Genomic DNA, 5,969 nt, shown 5'->3' on the forward strand with positions numbered 1-5,969 from the left:
TCTGAAGATGAAATGAGATCATGGGTCCAGAACACTTCATCCATTGTAGGCATGCAAGGGATTTCCAATTTTATTACTATTTTGTATTTAATGATCTGGGGCACTTACTTCCTGTTGTCAATTACTTTGCTGATATATTTAGCTTGAAAGAATTGTCTGAGAAACTATTATGAAAAATAATTCCCTGCTTTTGTTTATGAAGATGCTAAATCTGATGACAAATTGACAGCATTTACAGTGGTCTCACTTGTTCTGGAAGATAAAAGAGAAAGAAATAGTATGTCAGTCTTCTGCTCCAAAGTGTTGTGTGGGAGAAAAGGACATAGTCAAGAATCACTTAGAAAAACACACGATGAAGTCTGTGGACAAATCAATTCGATAGGCTGGGTGGACTAATTTAAGTTAGAGAAGGGTCTCCAGGCATGGTGCATTCTAAAGGAGAGGAAGAACATCTTTGGAGGGGGAGGGAAATCCTGAAGTTAGGGTTGATTTCATTTCTCAGAAAAGGAAATTGCTACTTTAGGAGGGTGACTAAATACCTTCAGGATGCACAACTGACTCAAAAATGGCTTGAAGTTCTATCCAGAACCAGAACCTTAGTTCTTCCTGCTATCTAGCATTGAGTCTCTCCTCCATAGTCTTGCTCAGGCTGTCCCTCCCTCTGGAATGCCCTTCCTCCCCTCTCTTATGCTTACTTGTTTGACACCGCATCAGAATTCATGACAGTAGGGTATCTTTCTCAGCTCCTGACCTGACTGCACCAGGTGGGTTAGGGCCTGTGCTAGGTATTCTCATTACAACCTGAACACCTCCCTGTCACAATGTTTACCTGGCTGCTTACTCTTGCTGAGTTCACTGAATTGTGAGCATCAGGATAATAAGGACTCTCTTACTCATCTTTGTAACCTGAGGACAGTGTCCAGCACATACTTACTGTTTAAGAAATAATACATGGATCTGGATACAGTGGTACACATCTGTAATTCCAGTGACTCAGGAGGCTGAGATAAGAGGATTCCCAGTTTGAGGCCAGCCTCAGCAGTTCAGTGAGGCTTTAAACAACTCAGTGAGACTGTCTCAAAATTAAAAATAGAATCGGCTGGGGATATAACTCAGTGGTAAAGCACTCCTGGGTTCAATCCTCAGCAACAAAATACATACATACATACATACATACATACATACATATATTCATGGGTGATTGAAATCTTACATGATGATTTGTAAATTTAAATTTCAACAAAAAGTTAGCTGGAAGTGTAGAACTGGAATGTGTTCACACAGGAACCTGAGTTTATCTGATGGTCCCCCTTTCAGGAGCAGGAGCAGAGTGGTGGTGAGTTGAGATGGCACAGCAGGTGGTTTAGGCTAGGTGAGCAGTGCAGGCTGGCTGTCAGCCCTGGTGGAGGTACAGGGGAAAAACAAAGGTAAATGGCCTCATTTTTTATATTATTATTTTTTTCTTAGGGTTGTCCCTGTGTGTAAAGGTGGGGGAAAGCAAGAATTCCTTAGGAAGTAATAATCATTCTTTTGACTTTTCTTGACTAGACGGTGGAAAAATGGGCAGAGGCAAAGCACATAGGGGTTAAATGTGGATGGGCAATTGTTGCTGAGCTTTAAAAACATGGGCTTGTGACAAGGTTGCCTGTAGAAATGCTCATCACAGGCATGCACAGTAGTCTTTACAGAAAAATTCGTCCCTACAATTAGCCCTATTTTGTATAGCTGTACCAAGAAATTGCTCATTTATCAAGGTTCTTGTAATACAGTTATCTGCCTAAGAGAGTTGTTTTTGACATCAACAACTGTCTACCTGGTGTTAGAATTTCTCAACAGATAAGACACACTTGTGCTCAGGAAGGAACTTCTGCAGGCAGATAGCACACCAAACTTTTATTGTTAAAATGGGAAGAAAGGCATGCATAAGAATAACAGGAAAACCCACTACGGTGTGCTTGCACCTGAGGTGGGGGATGGGTTGGCAATTCTGTCCCACAACAGAAAGCACACAGAATGTTTTTCCCTTTTTGAAATTTTTAGTGTCATGGTAGAATTAAAAAAAAAAATCCAGGATTATTTCCAACAGTGTTAGAAATGAACAATAAAATGTTTATCATAAGAATCAGACTTGTCTTGCTGTATTTCATAGGGTTTAGCACTTGTCTGTGAATACCCATCTAATTAAATTTCTCCATCCATAACATATGCTTCTTTCCTGGGTGTAGGAATGGGGAGGAGCGGATTTTTATCCAAAGTTTCTTTCTTCCATCATACTTAAATATATAAAATTTCACAGACTAACATTTTCTAATATATCTGTATTTGCTGAACAAGTCTGTTTAAAGATTGACAAATGACATTTTGACTTCTGCTTTATATGGAACCTTAAGACACTATACTAAATAAACTTAAATTATACTGATTAGGAAACTTGGTAAATTCTTCTCCAAAGGAAAATATTTTAAAAAATATGTTTCTGTTTGGCAATGCCTCAATCTCATGAAGTGAGGAGGTTAAGTTAAATGGTAATTTATAGTAACTTCTTACATTTTAAATTCCTTATCCTAAATATGAAAACAGACACAATTACTGGGAAATCTCATTTTCCTTGACTGGTTAATGTATTACCTTGCTTCTTTTTATTTGCTTTTAAAAGTGTCTTTCTTTCTTCTTTCTTTCTTCCTATTTTGTTTCATGTTTAAAATCTATTAAACAGCTTACCCAAATAGATATTAATAGAATTGATAAAGTCTTTTTTATTATTCCTTATAATAATTATTTCTTAAGGACCAGCAGGAAATTCCCAGCATGCAATATAATTTATGACCTCAATGAGTGGTCATATAAGTGGAGAATTTACAGACATGCCAGCTGGGGTTAGGACTGTAATAGGTTGCTCATATCTAATGCTTCTGGCCTCCTTTGCATTATTATGAATTTTTGTTTGTTTCCTGTTTATTGACGGGCAGTCTTCTCTAAGGAGTTTAGATGAATGACTTAAGAGAGGTGTGTTTTTAGGAGAACTTGGTGGTGACATTGGAAAGAAGTCTAAGTGAAATACAGCCGAGGTTATTATAGCATGGCCTTGAGTCTCATAACTCTGGAGGAAGTAGGTAGGAGGTGGTGGCAGAAAGGAAAGATACTGAGGTGTTTCTAACATGGGCACAGGAATATGTGGCAATAATAGAACATTACTAAAGTTTTCCTCTAGAATGAGTCATTGTCAAATATAATTTGAGGCTTTATGCAGCCCCAAGAAAATACCAATTTCTATAATTCTTATGATCTTGCCTTTTAAAAAGTTTGGCAAATGGATAGATATTGAATAAATGCATTTATAATTCACAAAGTTCATATTATGCCTTCAATTTAAGTAAGTGTGATACCACAGATTTGATACGTGGGTGTCTTTCCAAGGGTCTTGTTTATTAAAACAAAAACAAAAACAAAAACAAAAAAAAAATACCCAAATAATTTGACAGATAAGTTTTCTAGGTTTAACTAAGAAGCAACTTTTGCATTATCATTTACAAATAGATAGTAATTTTGCAAACCCAAATTGAAATAGAACCCCCTCCACTTATAATGCAAATAGTAAAAAATGAATTTTGTTGTGAGGTCTTAAAGATTTCCTACTGTTACCGCTGTTGACCGGTGACGAGTTCTTGCTTCCCCAATGTTGAAGAATAACACCAAAGAAGCACGCCGAGGCAAGGTCAGAGTAGAAATTAGAAGTTTATTAAAGGACAGCAGAAAAGACTTCTCCTGGAGGAAGAAGGGGACCCAAGAGGTGGAATCCGTGGAAGGGATGTTGTCTCCCCTTTTTATAGTTCTTTCAGTGATGGAATGTAGGTGGGAAGGACCGAGGGGTGGGACACAGGTGGGCCAAAGAAGTAATCTGGTCAGGAAGGACTTCTGAGTCAGCACCTTTTTGCTGGGGGCTGTTCATTAACATTTCTTTGAGGTGGACTTTGGCCTAGGGCCTTTTTGGGACTTCCATGAGTTGTCCTGTGTTTTCCCTGAGTCATTCTCCGCATGGTCTCCATTTTAGATTTCACTCGATATTAGACCCGGATTTATCTAACTACACTGACTACCTAACTTTAAATCTGGCTTCACTACTATGGGTTTCTAACCTAAAGACAGATATACCATTGGTCTAATAAGTTTCACATTGTTAAATGTGAATGCAAGCATCTCCCTTCATCATTGTTATTCAAATTTTATTATTAATACTATTTTACTGAATCTGTGGAAAGAGATTGCTATTTTTTCCCCCTTTTCTTTTTTCCTCTCTTTCTTGGGTAATGATTGAGGTGTATATAGAGGGATGGCTGGTTGGAAGGTTGGAATTGTCCTTCTAAAAATTTAATGACTAAAGTATTTTGTCCTCCCTATCATGTTCTGATATTAAGATGTCATATTCTGTGAGAATTTAATATTTCTTAATCCTCTGCACACATGAAAAGTTCTTAATTCCCTCTAGGTAATGCTAAAAAGGAGGGAGTCCATGTTCTTTCCCAGACACCGCCAGCAACATGGCAATCTGAGTATCTTTCCAGGCACAGTTTGCAGGAGCCCATAAAAGGCCCCACCATGTCCAGTGTTTATTTAACGGCTCTGAAACGCCACTCATCCACAGCCATTTCAACTTTCCTAGGATCCTTAGGAAGGCCCCGGCCTTCATTTTGAAAACAAAAATAAGAACCACAGATCTATGAGTTGGAGGAGACATTAAGAAAGTTATAGCAGTTGTTAGGATCTGATAACTTCTGGTTTAAAATTTATCAGCCTCACGTGGACTCTCAGGTAGATGCTTTAATGGTGTATAATCTTGTCGGGTACTTTACTAAGAAAAGAAAGATGGCAGGCATTGTAAAGTGTGTGGTAAGAGCCCAATTGGGCACTAGTAATTAGCTTAATAGAAAAAAAAAATGGAAATAAAGCTACTTGCTGGAAGTTTGAGTGCATATTCGACAAGGCAAAAAAAAAAAAAAAAAAGAATTGCATTCTAGTGAGAACCAGCTTAACACTTGAATTCAGAAATTTCCAGATTTCCCCCTTGTTGAGACCTGCAAATAGAGAAGAGGGTAAGAAAGAAAAGCAATTCAGAAGGTGGGGGGTGGGGGTGTTCAGAGAGTAAACTGAAGATTTCCATGGAAATAAGCTGTTTTTCTTATGACTTTTTTTAGCCACTTTTAAGCTATTGCTTTCAGTTTACTTCAATGAAGTCACTGAAGTAGCTTAGAAAGAAATCTTTGATATGCCAGATCAACCAAAAGTTTTAAAATATCCTTTTGTGTCTCCATTTATAATGCAAATAGTAAGTTGGCATTTTGGGTTCATTTCGCCATCATCTCTGAAGTGGGTTAACACACAGAATGAGGCAGTCCCAAAAGACAGCACATCTTTGATAGTTCAATAATAATAAAAAAATGTATTTAGGTCTTTTCTAAATACCTTTTACCTCCTAAGAATATAAAAAATGAGAGGAAGAGATCTAAGAAGAATAAATTGTGGTTGACCTCTATGTTAGCTGAATGACTAAAGATAGTGTTCTATGAATTACCCACTACTTAAATATTCCTTAAGTCTAGCCTTTATGAGCTCATAAAAAAAGACTTTGCTTATGTGTCTAGGCAGGCCAGTATCTTTATATGCTGTCAGAAGTGAATTTAACATACTGTTTCAATATAACTTTAGAAACCAACAGATATTTTGTTATAGAAAGCAAGCTGGGCAATCACCTTAAACCCACGTTTACATTTTAGTTTTATCATACATAAACATCGCCTAGTTTGAAATAGTTTTAAAAAGTGGTAACTTATGTTTGAGAATGATGGAGAGAGACTGAATTCTGTTGAAATAGTATTGCTACCATAGCGTTTTACACGAGAATCTCCGATCTTCTTTCAGACATACAAAAAGGCCAGAAATAATTAATGTCAAAAATACAAACAGGGGGTGGG

Source organism: Marmota marmota, unplaced genomic scaffold, assembly GCF_001458135.2.
Source record: "Marmota marmota marmota unplaced genomic scaffold, marMar, whole genome shotgun sequence".
Lineage (NCBI taxonomy): Eukaryota > Metazoa > Chordata > Mammalia > Rodentia > Sciuridae > Marmota > Marmota marmota.